Raw genomic sequence first — 17,701 nt, forward strand, 5'->3', positions numbered from 1 at the left:
TATACATATATATGTATACATATATATATTCTGAAAGAGGTTAACCATCCAACAGTTTCTCTGCATTCCACTGTGTTTGTTACTATTTCTGTTATATTATTTATTTTCTCACTTTCATTCTTTATTTTATACACTTTATCTCATTCTCTGTTTTTGTTGTTTTAATGTCATCCTGTTTTTTTCCTAATAATCTGCTCTTTGATATAGGTCAGGGACTTGACAAACAGGATACTAAATGCTTTTCTAAAATCACTCAACTTTCTTAAAAAAAAAAAAAAATTCACTCTGCTTTCTTGATCAAAGTCCCAGGAAAATTCAGTGGGAAAGAGTCCCCTTTCAACAAATGGTACTCTAACAGTTGAATATCCACATGCAAAAAGATGACATTGAACTCCTACCCTACACCATACACAAGAAATAATTTAGGAGCTCCCAGGCGGCTCAGTCGATAAGCTTCCAACTCTTAATTTCAGCTCAGGTCATGCATGATCTCAGGACTGTGAGATGAGATCGAGCCTGGTGTTAGGCACCCTGCTAGGTCTGAAGCTTGCTTAAGATTCTCTTTCTCCCTCTCCCTCTCCCTTGACCCCTCCCCCAACTTGTGCGCACTCACTCGCTCTCTTTCTCTTAAAAAAAAATAAGAAAATAAAAAATAATTAAAAATAGATTACAGACATAAATGTAACAGCTAATACTATAAAACTTTCAAATGAAAATTTAGGGGAATATCTTCATGATTTTTTAGATGTGATAGCAAAATACAAGTGATAAGAGAAAAAAATAAATTGGGCTTAAAACTTTGTGTTTCAAAAAGCTATCCTCAAGAAAATAATAATTTAAAAAAACCAGAATGGCAGAATATGCATGCAAGTTGTATATCGAATAATAGACATATCCAGAATAGCTAAAGAATTCTTCCAACACAATAATAAAAAGGTAGATAATCCAATTAAAAATAGGCAAAAGATCTGAATAGACATTTCTGCAAAGAAGATGCACAAATGACCAAAAAACACATAAAACAACAAAAACATTAGCTCTCAGGGAAATGCAAATAAAAATGACAGTGAGATTCTCATGCACTAGAATGGACATAGTGAAAAAGTCAGATAATAAAAAGTGTTGGAAGATGTGAAGAAATTGGACCCCTCATACACTGTTGGTGGGAATATAAAATGGCACAGCTGCTTGGTAAAAGAGTTTGGCAGTTCCTCAAAGAGTTGGGCTTCGATTTAACATAGGACCCAAGAGTTTGACTTTTTGGAATCTACCTAAGAGAAATGAAAAGTGAAAATGTCCACATAAAGACTTGTACATAAATGTTTATATTAGCATTATTCACAATAGCTAAGAAATAGAAGCAACACAAGTGCACATCAACTGGATAAATAAAATACAGTACAGTACTCTTTAGCAATAAGGAGCAATAGAAAAAGAAAAGCACGGATACATGATAACAACATGCTTGCCTAATTCTGGGGATGGGGGTAGGGATAGAAAATAACTGTATATAGGCATGTGATTTATTTTAATAATGATTTAAATGTTTTAAGATTAGACATGTTGATTGTACAACTCTGTAAATATAAAACATTTCAATTATTTCAATAAATGAATTTTATGATGTATAAATTCTATCTCAATAAAACTATTAAAATCACCCAGTTTTTTTGTGTGTAATAAAAAATTTCAGTAATCCGTTTTTTGTTCAATTTAAAGTTCTTTTTCTTTCCTGAAATCCCCCTTCCTAAACACTATGTTAATTTTTCCTACCCTCATCTTCAAACAAAGAGAGTTGTAGACAATAGGCAATGTGTCAGACTTGCCATTACTCTGTATCTAGTTAGGTGCTGGTCAAATTGACTTCTCAGTTTATGCCTAGATAACAGGTTGAGGTACATAACTTCTAGTAAAAGATTCAGAAGGAGGTAATATATTGAATATGTTGGTGCCTCAGTCAGAACTTCTTTCTTGGGAAATCAGTCTGAGGATTGACAGAATAAACTGCACAGACAGAGGGAGAAAGGGGGCCACATTGTGGGAGGTAGGCGGTGTATAGACAGGGGTGGGGGGAGAAACAGATTGTAGCTGCTGCAGAGGGGAGGGAGTCCTGGTCACAGAGAGAGATGAGTGAGATGGGGGAGGAATGCACAGGGGATTGAACAGGGAAAAACACTTTCCCAAAAGCATCGACTGGGAAAACGAGAGGGGCCAATTTCTGTGGAAATTTTTTTAATTTTAATTTTAATTTATTTATTTATTTTTTTTACAACCAGTGGAACTCAAAAGACAAGTTTTAGAGGTTCTCTCTATGGCTGGTATAGAGCCCTGAAGGTACTGTAGTGTCCCTGTGGAGAAGGCAGACAGGTAAACTGGGGACAGATGGTGTGATCTGAGGATCTCCTGAGACACACTGGGAGAGATATTTCCCCCTTCTTGGAGTACATCTGAGAGAGGTGGCATTACCTCTCTGAGGAAAAGGAGCTGGGCGGAGGGGGGAGGTGCCATTTCCCTCTCCTGCCTTTCACCAGAGGTGCAGAAACATCTGCTGAGAATGGCTGACATGGACACTGGCTCTTTAGGGTACTTTGCTCCAAACCCCACACTCCTGTGCTGTGGTGCAACTGCCCTTCTGTCTCAAACCTGCATCAGTTCTAGTGTGGCAAAACCCTCCCCCAGAAGATCAGTGAAGTTCCCCCCAACAGCAGATCCCTGAAATTTGGAGTTTGAAAACTCAGCTAGCTGCCTAAGATAGAGCCCAAAATGCACTGTGCTGGTCCAGGCAGGCAACCAACTCAGACACAGACACTGTGAAAACAGCAGCCTGAAAAACACCTACAATGCTCAAGAGAAAATTAGTCCCTCTTCCAGAGGCTTCCCTGACAGCAGCAAGCAGGAACTCTCCTCTCTGAGGAGAAATGGGGCTGGCACTATTTCCCTGCCCTACTCCTCAGCAAGAACCAACTTCAGTAAATAGGACAACATCAACTGGCTGCTTAGCCTGCTTACACCAAACACTACCCACTGCTAGCAAGGAGAAACTCTGCAGAGGACTGACCTGAGGGGTCGAGCAGCCATAACAGCAGCAGAGTGCACACAGCACACACCAGAGACCACTTCCTGAAGTGTCAGGCCCTGGACAGTCTATGACCTCTTCTTCATAAAACCATTATTCTTAGGAGCAGGAAATATAACAGGCTTTCCTAATATATAGAATAAGATAGACCTAGACAACAGACAAGGTGGAAGGATTTATCCCAAAAGAAAGAACAAGTTTACAGCCAGGCATCTAATCAAAACAGATATAAGTAATATGCCTGATCCAGAATTCAAAGCAATAATCATAAGGATACTAGCTGGGCTTGAGAAAAGCATAAAAGACAGAAAGGAGACCCTTACTATAAGAGAAAAAGGAGCTTAAAACTAAGTAGGCCAAGATGAGATTATATATATATATATATATATATATATATGATTTGAATCTCAATAACTGAGATTCAAAACCAGCTGAATATAATGACCACAAGTATGGAAGAATGAGAGGAATGAATAAGTGAAATAGAAAATAGAATTATGGAAAATAAACTGAGCAAAAGAGGGAAAGGAAAATCTTGGATCACAAAAGTAGACTTAGGGAACTCAGTGACTCCATGAAATGTAATAACATTTGAATCCTAGGAGTCCCAGAAAAAAAAAAGAAAACGAGGGCAGAGGGTTTTCTTCAGGAAATTATAGGTGAAAAATTTCCCTAATCTGGGGAAAGAAACAGACTTCCAAATCCAAGAAGCACAGAGAATTCCCATCAAAATTAACAAAAGCAGGCCAATACCAAGACTTATCATAGTTAATTGTAAAATATGGAGATTAAAAAAATCCTAAAAGCAGCAAGACAAAAATCTCTAATTGACAAGAGAATACAAAAAAGGTTAGCAGCAGACTTCTCCACAGAAACTTGGCATTCCAGAGGAAAGTGGCATATATATTCAATATACTGAATGGGAAAAATTTGTAGCCAATACTCTATCCAGCAAGGCTATCATTCAGAATAGAAAGAGAGATAAAGAGTTTCTCAGACAAAAACAAAAGGATTTTGTGACTACTAAAACAGCTCTGCAAGAAATATTAAAGAGAACTCTTAGTGGAAACGACCCAAAGTGACAAATACTAGAAAGGAAGAGAGAAAATCTTCAAAAACAGCAACAAAACAAATAAAAAATTTTACTAAATTTATATCAATGATCATGCTGAATATAAATGGACTAAATGCTCCAGTCAAAAGACTTAGGTTATCAGAATGGATAAAAAAACAAAACACATCTATATGCTGCCTACAGGAGACTCATTTTAGACCTAAAGACACCTGCAGATTGAAAGAGAGGGGATAGAGAAATATTTATCATGCAATCAGATATCCAAAGAAAGCCAAAGAAGCCATACTTACTTCACGCCAACTAGATTTTAAACAAAGACTAATGAGATGAAAAAAGGCACTATATCATAATAAAGCAGTCTATCCAACAAAAAGATGTAGCCATTATAAGTATGAATTCCCCAACTTGGGAGCTCCTGTATATATAAAAAAATTAATAACAAACATAAAGGAAGTCATTTATAGTAATACAGTAATTAAGGGGGTCTTAACACCTTACTTACTGCAATGGACAGATCATCTAAGCAGAAAATCAACAAGCAAACAAGGACTTTGAATGACACACTGGACCAGATGGACTTAAAAGTTATCTTCAGAACACTTCATCCTAAAGCAGCAGAATACATATTCTTTTTGAGTACACATGGAACATTCTACAGTATAGATTGTGTACCAAGTCACAAATCAGGCCTCAACCAGTACAAAAAGACTGAGATCATACCATGAATATTTTCAGATTACAGTGCAATGAAACTTGAAGTTAACCACGTGAAAAAAATCTGGAAAGACCACAAATATATAAAAAAGACCCAGTTCTTTGAATTAATAAAATTGCTAAACCCTTAGCCAGACTTATCAAAAAGAAAAGAGAAAGGGCCTAAATAAAGTCACAAATAAAAGAGGAGAGATCACAGTCAACAGCATAGAAATACAAACAATTATGAAAAATTATATGCCAACAACTTGGGCAATCTGGAAGAAATGGGTAAATTTCTAGGAACATACAAACTACCAAAACTAAAACAGGAAGAAGCAAAAAAAAAAAAAAAAAAACTTTGTACAGACAGATAATTAGCTAAGATACTGAATCAGTAATCAAAAATCTTCCAACAAACAGAAGTCCAGGGTCAGATGGCCTCCCAGGGTAATTATACCAACTATTTAAGGAAGAGTTAATACGTACTCTCCTCAAACTGTTCCAAAAAATAGAAATGGAAGGAAAATCTCCACATTTGTTCTATGAGGCCAACATTACCTTGATTCCAAAACCAGACAAAGATGGTACTGGCACAGAAACAGACACATAGATCAGTGGAACAGAATACACACCCTGAAATAAACCCCCAACTGTATGGTTAACTAATCTTTGACAAAGCAGGAAAGACTATCCAATAGAAAAAAGACAGATTCTTAAGCAAATGGTATTGGGAAAACTGGACAGTAACATGCAGAAGAATGACATTGGACCATTTTATTACACTATATACAAAAAAAGATTCAAATGGATGAAAGTCTTAAAATGTGAGGCAGGAAGCCATCAAAATCCTAGAGAACACGGGCAGCAACCTCTTTGACCTCACCGCAGCAACTTCTTACTAGACATGTCGTTGGAGGCAAGGGAAATAAAAGTAAAAATGAACTATTGGGATTTCATTAAGAAAAAAAACTTCTGCACGGTGAAGGAAACAATCAACAAAACTAAAAAGCAGTCTATGGAATGGGAGAAGATATTTGCAAGTGACATATCTGATAAAGAGTTAGTATCCAAAATATATAAAGAACTTATCAAACTAAACACTGAAAAGATAAATGACCCAAGTAAGAAATGGGCAGAAGACATGAAAAGACATTTCTCCAAAAGAAGATGTACAGATGGCTAACAGATACATGGAAAATGCTCAATATCAGTCATCATCAAGGAAATACAAAACAAAACCATGATAAGAGACCACCTCACACTGGTCAGAATGACTAAAATGAACAACTTAGGAAACAACAAATGTTGGTGAGGATGCAGAAAAATGGGAACCCTTACACTGTTGGTGAGAATGCAAATGGGTGTAGCCACTCTGGAGAACGGTATGGAGGTTCTTCAAAAAGTTAAAAATATAACTACTCTATAACCCAGCAATTGTACTACAAGGTAGTTACCAAAGGATACACAAATATATTGATTCAAAGGGGCACATGTATCCTGATGTTTATAGCAGCATTATCAACAACAGCCAAACTATGGAAAGAGCCCAGATGTCTGATTATGGATAAAGAAAGGATGGCGTATCTATGTATCTAGATCTTGATATAGAATATTACTTACCATCAAACAGAATGACATCTTGCCATTTGCAATGATGTGAATGAAGCTAGAGAGTATTATAGTAAGCGAAATAAGTCAGAAAAAGAAAAATACCCTAAGATTTCACTAATATGTGGAACTAAGAAACAGGTGAACATAGGGGGGAAAAGAGAGGGAAATGAAGACATTTTTAACTATAAAGAACAAACTGAGGGTTTCTAGAGGAGAGTCAGATGGGGGGATGGGTTAAATGGGTGATGGGTATCAAGGAGGGCACTTGTTATGAACACTGGGTATTGTATATAAGTGTGAATCACTAAATTCTACCCTTGAAACTAATACTACACTGTATGTAACCTAACTGGAATTTGAATAGTAACTTGAAACTAAATATAAAAAAGAACTTCTTTCTTAGATAGGCGTATTCATCCCCAGCTGCAAATTGGTTTTGGATGCTAAAGGCTCATAACTGCATCTTTGGCAAATTGATTCTTCTTTTAAGTGGAATTGCCACACCTGAGTTACACCTATTTCCGCCCGCCCCATGCACTGCCCCCCACACACGTAAACACATCAGTCATGCCCATTGGCCACTTGTGTACTGAAATATGTCCTCTTTGCCTCAGATAGGACCCCCTGTGTGCTACAAGTCATATTCCAGAGCTCCTTTCGGGACCAGGCTAATGTGAGTCTCCAATCAAGACCACATGCTTAGCTTCCATTTGCTGCCCTGTCCTGATTTCCTCCCTCCCTTTCTGAAAGCACTTCCTAAATAAATCACTTTCACAAGAATCTCTGTCTCATTTTCCAGTTCTAAGGAGTCCAGCATAAGATTAGCAGTGTTTGTAGCAGTACACCAGACCATAATCTCCTCCCATAGTCTGTCTTCTGAAAGATTTCTGTCTTCCTTGCTATTCCCCATGCAAAGGGATGATATTCAAAATAGCTGACAACTGGGACACCAAGACATCTGAATGGACACAGACCCAATAAGAATGAATAGTGGCTGCAAATAAATAGTAGAATATACTAAGTATATATTGGTTGACTATTGACCCTGTTCCAGAATCTAACAAAGCACCTAGAATCTTTGTCTCTCAATAAGTTTTTATTTTACAAATGAATTAATGGATAAGTGAGTAAATGAATGAATGAATATTTTTCATGTGAAACTAAAACAATATCCTTGTAGTTTACATACAGTAGCCTTAGTTGTTGTTGTTGTTTTGTTTGTTTTTTTAATAGCCTTAGTTTTTATAAACCATTAAGCATCTATGGTGGATTAAATTTTCCAGCAATAGTCATAATAATTCTCCCTTCCCTCATATTATTCTTGAATCTAGCTACTGCCACATTAAAAGGTGACATCTTTGTACTTCTCCACTGGATTTGGGTAAGACTTTGTGATTGTTGTGACTAGTATGACTAGTACAGTGTGGCAGAAGAGATACTGTGTGACTTCTGAGGCTAGGTTATAAAAGATGATGTAACTTCTGCTTGCCTGTCTCTCTTGATATGCTTCCCTTGGGATCCAGTCTCATTTGTGAAGATGCTGTGGTCATACTGAGAGACACATATGGAGAGACAATGCAGGCCTGATTGATCAGCTGATAGCCAGCACCAGCTTTTCACCCATATGGGTGGGCCTTCTTGATCAGGTCTCCAGCTAACAGCATGTGCAGCAGAAGTGAACCTTTCCCATAGAGCCCTGCCCAAATTGCAGATTAATGAGCAAAACAACTGATTTCCATTTTAAGCTACTGTGTTGCAGTGGTTTGGTATGCACCAATAGATCATCAGGATCCTAAGTGGAGGAAAGGATGGGAAGTAAATGATGGCTTTTAAAAATGGGAGAAGCCATGAATTATTTTTGTTGTTATTTCAACATAGGGCTTGAATTCGTAACCCCAAGATCAAGAGTCATATGCTATACCAACTGAGGCAGTCACGTGTCCCATGGTGATAAGTTGTTTTTTTTTTTTTTTAAGTTAAAAATGTATAATATTTTGTTAGTTTGGTAATAATCATTTACTATCCAGCATTCTTTGGGCTAAGAGTTATGGAAATCTAGTTCAAACTAGATTAGGACAATATGGTAATTATTGGCTCTTGTAATTAGTGGTATTTTTTAATGACAAAATCATCTGAAAGACATGAAAGAAAGGGCCTGAAGAACAGTGAGAACCAGGGAATTGAAAGTTGTCAAAACTCTCATCTCTCTTTTTTTTTCTCTACTTCTTCTTCGTTTTCTCTTACTGTTGCAAGTTTCATTCACATAGTTTGGGGTACGACTTCTGACAATTCTTGACCTTCATAGATTCCCACCACATAAGACAGACTGATTATTTTAGTTCCAGTTTGAAAAATCCTGTGGAAAGACTTTGGGTGGCTGTTTTGAGTTAGATGCCTTTTCTTGGACTGATTGTGTATAGCAGCTGATTGAGGAGGAGGTCATTATGTATGTATGGGTATATGAGTAGAAGTTGGTATATATAAGTCAATTGCCTATCAATCAATTACCTATACCTATTCTCACTAGATGGGGGAATCTCATTCCTCTATCACTTATATGTTGGTGATTCCCAAACATTCACAGAACTGACCTGACCCCAATTCCAGGATTGTATATCTAAATATCTACTTACCATTTCATTTGAATGTCTAATAGTGACAATGTCAAGATAGGCTAGGAATTAATAATTCCCAAAATTTCAGTGAATTGACATAACAGATGCTTATTTGGTCATGAAAATTCTGCTATGGGAATGGACAATTCTCTAGGATGACTATTCTCCATCAGTCTGCATTGCTCACCATCCTGCAGTGGCACTGCCTGAAATACACAGCCTTCTTGGACAATGAAACAGGCTAAGAAAATGCTTCTCCTGGGACCTGATACTATCATCCCAACTTAAAACTGTTAGCCAGAACTGCTTGCATAGTTTCACATGGCTGTCAGGTGGTGGGGAAGTGTAATTCTCCAGTGTGTTCAGAGGAGGAAATATGGATGAGTACCAGAAGTCACTTTCACAAGAAGAACCTCTCTAGAGGTTTCAATTTCCAACTGCCCCCATCTCTGCAGCAATAGTTACCACAGTAAATGAGATCCATTCAGTTTCTGAAGCCAGAAATCTTGGGAGTCATCCTCACCTCCCCCAGAGTCCACATCAAATCCATCTGTATTAATGTTCAGTCCAGTCAGTTGTCTCTGTGTTAAAATACATGCATAAAAGAAAGATAGTTTATGAAAATGCTTCATATTAAAGGAATCTAAATAGACATGACAATTAAATGCAATACCAGATCTTGTACTGGAGGGGAGAAAATGCTATTAAGGACATTATTGGGTGAACTGACAAGATTGGAATACAAATAGTAAATTAGATAAAATTAGATATTGTATCAATATTACATTTACTGAAGTTTATAATTGCATTGTGATTATGTATGGGATGATCCTTGTTCTTAGGAAATACACACTGAAGAATTTAGAAGTAAGGGGCTGTGATGTATCATGGATATAACTCACCCTCAAATAATTCAGATTTGAACAAGTTGAGAGAGTCGGGAGAGGGAAAGGAGAATGATAGAATGAAGAAATGAAGAAATGATAAAGCATATTAACAGTAAGTGAACTTGGTAAAGGGTATAATCAGCAGGTTTCTGGATCCAGAATCAAACCACACCTTACCACTCAGTACGGAACAACCTACCTCATGCTACCATTCTCATTACCCTGATTCTAGTCTTCTACATCCTGTAGTCTTACAGCAGCCAATGTAAGCCTTTGGAAACATAAATAAAATCATGTCACCATCCTGTACATAACCCACCAGTGACTTCTCATTGCATGCATAATAGAATCTAAAGACCTCTATAGCCCTATGTCTTGCCCTTTGGTTAACTTTTTGGCCTTACCTTCTCTATGCACCCCATCCCTCCCTCTCTTTTCTTCAATCACCCTGTCTCCTTGAATTTGCCAAGCATGCTTCTGCCTCAGGGTCAGCACTTCAAATTTATATTCATTAACACTAATTTTTTTTAGTATAGTCAATATAAAAATCTTTGATGCTATTTAAAACATTCAGTATTTTGTTTTTTTGTTATAGGATTTAAAAATAAATAAATAAAGCATAAAAACAAATGAAAACTGGGTCATAGCTAGCAGCCAAAACAATATAGTGGCAATGAATCTGAAGCTATCAACAATAAAAAGTAAACATTTTCATATCAGAATCTTATTTCAGTTTAAGCTGCCACAAATTTTAATACTATTATAAGAATACCTTTTACTTCATCTTTTTAGAACTGATGCTTAAGAAATTCTTATGGGAAAAGTCTGTATTTTTTAATATGCATTTGTATTTCCTCATGATGAAAAGTCTATCCATATATTCAATCTTATGCTTTGGTGTTTTATTGAAGTTATTTGTTGGAAGAATAAATGATTTCTCAAAGGAAACAAATTACATATTTTGAATAGTAAAATAATCATATCTGAATAGTTCCATTGAATGCATATTAATTTAATAAAGTTACACATGTAAGCAGGCCTTTATCAGCCTGCTACTACAAAGTCATAGAAAAGAAAACTATTTTTAAGGAATAAGAGGTAACTGAATGCCTAATCAGAATTTAATTTTGTAGAGGATTTAAGTGTATTTGAATTAGAAGCCAAAAATGACATGTCAGAAAGCAGAAGGACAAAAAGTTAGTCTTTTGGTGTTCTTGGCAGGAATACCGAAGCTTAGAGACAAATTCTGAATTCCAAATGAAACTGGTTCTTGTGGGAGGATGAAGAAGGACAGACCTGGGGACCAGAGCTGATGAGGAGGTCATAGACAGAGATTTCACTGAACTCACTGCATTCTAATCTATGTTGAGTGATACTTTCCTTTCATGTCTATCATGGAAAATTTGTTTTGTTTTGTTTTAGATACATGAGTTACAGCTTCACTTCTCAAAGGCACTAGATTCTTCAAAATGGCTTATTTTAAAAGTATCATAGTGGAACAGCTGAACATTTTTAGGGCAGTAATTCTGTGAAACAGACTATATTACGTGAGCCGTGAGCTTGTGCACTTGTCTCAAGAAGTATAGGGGAAGGAGCAGAGGGTGTTATACTTCACTAATGAATCATTGAACACTACATCAAAAACTAATCGTGTACTATACAGTGGCTAATTGAATATTAAAAAACAGTATGGATGACAGACATACATCTCATTTTAAGAAATATGATTCAATGCCAAGTAACATAATACCAAAAAATAAAATATAATTCACCATTTGTCTGTCTGTCTGTCTCTCTATGAACCATGGTTTTGTGTTGTTGTTGTTTTTCCATGTTCTCTTAACATTTAAAATCACAAAAATTTTACCTAGTTTTAGCCATGGGTTCAAATTTAATTTTTTAAAAGATTTTTAAAAATTTTTAAGTGATTTTTAAATATTTTAATTAGTGCATAATATGTCATCAAATGAATGCAAAATAATTAACCATTTAATCATTTGTGAATACTTAGAAAACATATATGATCTTAATTTTTTGGTATTGTAGAGCTTTTTTAAAAACCTGAATCCAGTGTGTGTAGCTTGGATTAATTGCAACTAGTCCAGTGAATAAAAAGTTTGTTAAAGCAGTGTTAGAAATTCTACAGAGGGCTGCTTACTAAACATTATTAAAATATAAGATACTCAATTATTTTAAATATTCAGAATAAGAAAAATAAACATTTAAGAATTAATGAAAATACTCCAAAGCATAATTTGGCCACATAAACCCTTTGAACAGTAAGGAGAAAGGAGAAAAAAAAGGCAAGCAAGAGGGGGAACTAGAGAGACATATCAAGGAGACAGGCACACTGGACACAGTCTCTTTTTTCCTGTCTCTTCACTATTAGAGCTCTGTATGCATTGCCTCTAGATTTCAACCTGTATGACTGCTTGGAACATTTCTGCCTTGGGAAGGAGGAATGGGAGGACCCCTAATCAAGTCAGCAGCTGTCATTTTAATTACACACCTGAGTTCTTGCCCCTGATGTGTTGTCTAATCCCCCTGTGCCTGAGTCCCAGCCTTGTTTCTAAGAAGGGTATATAAGCTCTTATGGAGCAGAGCTTGTCCTGTACTTTTTTCTTGATTCAGTCCTACCCCTATGAATGGCTTCTATTTTCAGCTTCAGGTTCTTTTGAATGATGAGTAGATCTCTAGTTCTTTTGTTTTGTGTTCTGTGTATCTACTGGAGATCCCATCTATTGTTGAATTTCCCATCATTGTAATGATATTAAGGTTCTCTGACCATGCTGGGCAGCTCAGGTCCAGTCCCTCAAGGCCTTGCCTATGGATGGATGTTTACTCAGTCTTCAGATGTGGGTCATCTCAGACTAGTCCATCTCACTGCCAGTCAAAACCCGGGACTACTCAACAAAGTTTGGTATATAGTGGTGCTTAAAACTGTCTTGTCAGTTTTAAACCTTTAAAAAATATTCAACAGACAAACATTTTGAACCCCATTTAACAATGGTTTGTGTAATTGACTATTATTTAGCGGAAAGTCAGCTGCAAAATCTCTAGCACTGGATTACTCATTTTAAATGATATGCAAAGGGTTTTGTATAAATGTGGAGAATCAAGGGAAGATGAGAATAAGCCATGTATGAAGAAAGAATATGGGCTTTAAAATCTGAAGGGCTGAGTTTGAGATGCAGCTCCAGCCCCTTGTTCACTATGACACTGGGTCAGATGCTTAACAATTCTGAGCCTCAGTTTCCTCATCAGCAAATTGGTGATGATAACCATCTAAAGGGCTGACAGAGGCTAAGCTGAATAGTAAAATGGGCTTTTTGATAGTTTATTATCTCTAAGGTAAGACTTTTCCTGTGTACAAACTCTGTGAATAAGTCCCAAGCATACCTGGGACACATTCCAAACTTGCTGGCTGTACCTTAGGGAGTCACTCATATATGCACTAAATATTTTTTAGCCTTTCAAAAACATACTCCTCATAATCAAGTAGTTCACCAACTAGTGATCCTGGGTGGGGGGAAAAAGCCTTATAACTAGGACAGGAGGGCAAAGACGAACCATCCCCTGAGTGATGTTACTTATAAATGCATAGTGTTGTTTTCGATCAGATAGCAAGTTGGAATCATAAAGTTGATATTAGTTATACGGTCTTGTTTCTCTGGGCTTTTAAACATGTAGAAATATGAGAAAGAAGGAAGAAAGAAAGATCCGAGCTGCCAGGTATTGATTGTTTGGATTGTGAAGAGAAAAAGTACTGCTAGGAGGAGCAGTTATCTGCACCTAATTTGAAAGCCTAAGAGCTGGAAGAGACACCTGTCCCTCTCTCTCTGTTCACTCAGCCAACACTCTGAGTCCCTATTCTCTGCTTTGCCTTCTGTTAAGTTCCAGGAATTCAAAAGGAGAGCCTCCGCCCTTGTGGTATGCTGTGTCTGACTGGGAGGCACAGATGGAAATCACAATACAGGATGCCAATCAAGCTACATACAAAAGCTGTGAGCACTGGGGCAAAGCAGTCAGTTTTATTTTGGGGGGTCATGAAGACTATTCTTGGTCTTAAAAAATGATCTGAGGTCACCAGAAATTTAAGACTTTTCCAGGAAAATGAGAATTAAACAAAAACATAGGATGTGAAGAGATTATATAACATACATAGAAACAGTGCATGAAATGGGAGGTATGGTGAAAGGGATTAGAGTTAGAGAATTTAGTGGTTTCAGTAGTCTAAGTGAATGGTCAGCAAAGTATGGCCCATGGGCTGGCCCACTACTTGTTTTAGTAAATAAAGTTTTATTGGAACACAGCCACACCCATAGTTTATGTATTATCATTAATTGCTTTCAAACTACAACAGCAGAATTGAGGAGTTGTGAAGAGACCATATACCCACAGTTATAAAATAGGAGTAGTATGCTGAATCCTGGTCTAAGTAGTAAATGACAGAGGACTGTACTAAGGAAGTAGTAGTATGCTGGGAAGAGAAAGAGACAGATTTGTGAAGCATTTTAGAGAGAGATTTTTTTTCCCCAAGAATATATTTATTTGTATTGCTTTTTGCCTTGTATTACATATCTCTGTAAAAGTAGTAGATATGTACTATAAATAATTTAAATAATGCAGTATATATAAAGTAAATAGTAAAAGAAATTTCAAATAACATATATTCATATACATTTATTCATACTTATTTCTTTTATAAGTTGAGCCAGTACATTTTTTTAAAAAAGATTTTATTTACTTATTTATTTGTCAGAGAGAGAGAGAGCACAAGCAGGCAGAGTGTCAGGCAGAGGCAGAGGGAGAAACAGGCTTTCCCCTGAGCAAGGAGCCTGATGCAGGACTCAATCCCAGGACCCTGGGATCATGACCTGAGCCGAAGGCAGTGTCTTAACTAACTGAGCCACCCGGGCTTCCCTAAGTTGAGCCTTTTTATACAGACTGTTCTGTAATCTGCTTTTATCACTGAATAGTAAATCACAAACTTCTTTCTTTTCTTTCCCATTTTATTTTATTTTATTTCTTTTCCGTTTTCCAAAATTCATTGTTTAGGCACCACACCCAGTGCTCCATGCAATATGTGTCCTCCTTAACACCCACAACCAGGCTCACCCAACTCCCCACCTTCCTCCCCTCTAAAACCCTCAGTTTGTTTCTCAGAGTCCACAGTCTCTCATGGTTTGTCTCCTCCTCTGATTCCCCCAACTCACTTCTCTCCACATCCCAATGTCCTCTGTGTTATTCCTTATGCTCCACAAGTAAGTGAAACGATATGATACTTGTCTCTCTCTCCTTGACTTATTTCACTCAACATAATCTCTTCCAGTATCGTCCATGTTGATATAAAAGTTGGGTATTCATCCTTTCTGATGGAAGCATAATACTCCATTGTGTACATGGACCCCATCTTCTTTATCCATTCATCCATTGAAGGGCATCTTGGTTCTTTCCACAGTTTGGCAACTATGGCCATTGCTGCTATGAACATTGGGGTACAGGTGGCCCTTCTGTATACAGATACAGATACTGCATCTGTATCTTTGGGGAAAATACCCAGTAGTGCTATTACAGGGTCATAGGGTAGATCTATTTTTAATTTCTTAAGGAATCTCCACACTGTTTTCTAAAGTGGTTGCACCAACTTGCATTCCCACCAACAGTGTAAGAGGGTTCCCCTTTCTCCACAACTTCTCCAACATTTGTTGTTTCTTGCCTTGTCAATTTTTGACATTCTAACTGGTGTGAGGTGGTATCTCATTGTAGTTTTGATTTGAATTTCCCTGATGAATGATGATGAACATTTTTTCATGTGTCTGTTAGCCATTTGTGTGTCTTCTTTTGAGAAGTGTCTGTTCATGCCTTCTTCCCATTTTTTGACTTGATTATTTGTTTTTGGGGGGTTAAATTTGAGAAGTTCTTTATAAATCTAGGATATCAGCCGTTTGTCTGTAGTGTCATTTGCGAATATCTTCTCCCCTTCCGTGGGTTGCCTCTTTGCTTTTGTTGACTGTTTCCTTTGCTGTGCAGAACTTTTTGATCTTGATGAACCTCTTTCCATGTCATGACATGTACATCTATCTCATGCCCACTAACAGTTTTATATTTTAAATATTCTTTCATAGAGAAATCCAATTTAATTATTCATTAATTCACTAGATACTTATTGAGAAATGTAGTGTTTTCTGTGGAATTGTCTACCTAGAACCTCCCCCCACACATACATTCATGTGCTGTGAACTGCTCCTTCCACATCCATTTGTGTACCGGCCATGCTGGTATCATTACTAGTGAAATTTCATCCTCTCTCTTGACCTCAGTTCTTTTGTGCAAGTGTGGGTCAGGATTGCAGTGGGAGCTGTAGGCATCTGAAGGGTTGGCTAGAATTGGAGTTTCTACTTCCAAGATGATTCACTTATATGGTCTTTTGGCAGAATTCCTCAGCTCCTCACCACATGGAACTCCCCCCAAAACCTCTTGAGTATCCCTATAACTTTGTAGCTAGCTTTCCCCATAGCAAATGATGCAAAAGAGCAAGACAGAAGCTGAGATATATTCTATGACCTGGGTTCAAAAGTCATATATCATCATTGCCACAATATCATATCACTTACACCGGTCAGCTCTATTCAACATGGGAGAGTACTACAATAGGACATGAAAACTAGGAGATGGAATTCACTAGGGGTCATTTCAGAGGCTGACTACAACAGGCCTTTGAGAAAGAAGTTAGAGCTTCCCTAGATTTTCTTCTCCTTCTGACTGGAAACTAGATATGGAGCCCCATTCTAGAACATAAAGATGGTGACAGCCTGTTATGGATTGCAAAACCACAAGATGGGATGATTATGTATCCATGAATCAGATTCCTCTAATCAAATTAGAAGAGGAGGTCTGGGCATCCTCTAGGTAACAGTGGTCTCATGATATCAGCTTTTGATATAATAACTGAATGAATTTAGGGATGGCCTCCCCCTGAAGACAGGATTTGAATGTAAAATATTTGATACATACACTTCTCTTAAATGTTTTCATGTGTCTGCCTGGTTCAGATCTTTAAACCAGGGGGCGTGTTTGAGTCACAGAGACCTTGGAAGCCAGAGATATAGAGACTTGTCTCCTCTGAAGATATTTACTAATGTTTTTTTTTTTTTTTTTTTAAGATTTTCTTTATTTATTTGAGAGAGAGACAGAGACAGAGAGAGTACAAGCAGGGGGAAAAGCAGAGGGAGAGGGAGAAGCAGACTTCCAGCTAAGCTCGGAGCCTAACATGGGGCTCCATCCCAGGACCTAGAAATCATGACTGGAGCAGAAGGCAGATGCTTAACCAACTGAGCCATCCAGGCACCCCCTCTTATATTCTAAGGTAATAAAGAGCTTCCCTCTTTTCTTTGGAGGGCATTTGTTTACATTTCAGAATAAAATTCCCTTCTTCTCTCCAGAGGGGAGAATGGTCATACATACCAGCAGCACCTGTCAAAGCTCCAGGTTTTGGGGCACCTGGGTGGCTCAGTGGGTTAAGCTGCTGCCTTCAGCTCAGTTCATGATCTCAGGGTCCTAGGATCAAGTCCCACATTGGGCTCTCTGCTCAGCAGGGGGTCTGCTTCCCTTCCTCCCTCTCTGCCTGCCCCTCTGCCTGCTTGTGATCTCTCTCTGTCAAATAAATAAATAAAATCTTAAAAAAAAAGTAAGCTCCAGGTTTCACAATTTTGAGACTTGATATGTCCCATGATGCATC

The sequence above is a fragment of the Mustela nigripes genome, chromosome 5, assembly GCF_022355385.1.
Source record: "Mustela nigripes isolate SB6536 chromosome 5, MUSNIG.SB6536, whole genome shotgun sequence".
NCBI classification, from domain to species: Eukaryota; Metazoa; Chordata; class Mammalia; order Carnivora; family Mustelidae; genus Mustela; species Mustela nigripes.